Source organism: Epinephelus moara, chromosome 9 (genome assembly GCF_006386435.1).
Source record: "Epinephelus moara isolate mb chromosome 9, YSFRI_EMoa_1.0, whole genome shotgun sequence".
NCBI classification, from domain to species: domain Eukaryota; kingdom Metazoa; phylum Chordata; class Actinopteri; order Perciformes; family Serranidae; genus Epinephelus; species Epinephelus moara.
In genome coordinates, this window is record NC_065514.1 from 38544752 (window position 1) to 38546342 (window position 1591).

The 1591-nt window shown below is 41.7% G+C and overlaps 1 protein-coding gene across 1 annotated transcript in view; it reads left to right on the top strand.

Moving 5' to 3' along the window:
• The window catches only part of LOC126395343 (ras-specific guanine nucleotide-releasing factor RalGPS1-like), a 304495-nt gene that overhangs the window by 40843 nt on the left and 262061 nt on the right, over positions 1–1591 (top strand). The gene's annotated exons all lie outside the window — the stretch shown is intronic.

The window sequence follows — 1591 nt, forward strand, 5'->3', positions numbered from 1 at the left end:
CTTAAACTTTTCCACTGGGCGCTGATCATAAAGTTGTCACATTTCTGCTGAGTTTTAGTCCTTCCCACCATATCGGTGTCACATTTCTGCTGAGTTTGCACTTTTTTAGTGCTTCCCCCTCTAGGGTCATATCAGGACAAACTGCAATTCCCCTAACTTTCCAAATTCCCCTAACTTTCCACTAGTGTTTTCTGAACCCATCCTCATGCTATTTTTAGAAATGATTCACTGTGAGTCCTAGGTACTTCTCCACCACAATGCTTAAGTGCTCAATGAGTGTGTGTGTGTCATAAGAATACATGAAATATTAAACCAGTGTGTAATTTGTCAGTTGCACAGATTATATTGCTTCAACACGTATCTTTTAAAGGTCAATTTAAAGGTACAGTACGAACACTATAGTAAATATTACACTACACACTCTGATTGGCTTATTGAATGATATGCCCAAAACACACCCATGACTAATTCACAGAGTAAGTCCAACCCTTTTAGACTCTCCGCCATGGCGCACAGTCTAAAAATGCGCTGTCTAACTAGCAAGTGACTGGGACACGCCCAGCATCCAGGCCAGCCGAGGCCAGCCCACTGCCCCATAGACCCCCAGAGACGCTGAGCATCCGATGGGCGGGACAAAACCGAGCATTTATCCAATGACTGTCTAGTTTCGCTGCAGTGGAACAACCCACTCTATGCTTCCCCACTGAAGTCTTTGGACGCTGAACTTCCACTGTTTAATGCACTGTGATGCTACGGGAATGAATAAGACGAAAGTCGCGTCAGTGACCTGTGATAAGTAGCTGATTCTGAACAAAAGTTGAACGCGTTCTAGCGCATATTTAGTCAATGAATTGTAAACACAACAGTACATATTTGACCACTTATTTTTTGACATTTTAGGGGAAGCTGAGCTTCCTTTGCAGTCTTAGAGCAATTGCCACTGGTCGGAGGCCTCCACGGGGGGCATTCAGTCTGAATGCAATGATTGATCTGAGTTTTCTTAGAACCATATGAGAATGGTATAATTATGAGTTTTTATCTCTGGTGGAATTTACTTACATTTTAGTGTGCCATCAGCTTATCAATAACATTTTAACCTAAACAAAGAAAAGCGTAAAATTTCCAGAAAGGTAAGTGTTGCTCTAATAGAGATATATTGATCATGTCTCATATGTAAGTGTTAACTAAAGGTTAGACTTCCTTAAGTAGCCTAGTTGGGATGGGGTCTAAGAGACACGTTGATGACTTGGATGAAGAAATCATTGAGGTCAATTGTTGAAGAGTAATCTGGGAGAAGCAATCTAAACATATATCAATTCTTACAGCTGTGTTTGAGGGCTGATAGGTACTGTCTGACAGTGGCGTGCACAGACTTTTTGAAGGGCAGGGGCGAAAAGAACAAAAAGGGCACATACAGCGCGTTCTCGCCACTGAAGAGGGCACTAAGTTCCGCGTGTTTTCGAGGGCACTTTAGACATGTTTATATGTTATACAAATGGCACATTATATAGCCTTAAAACAGACTAACTAGACAGACTACTCAAGTTAGTTTGTAGTTAGGATCAGCATCCACGAGAACTGTGTAGATTCA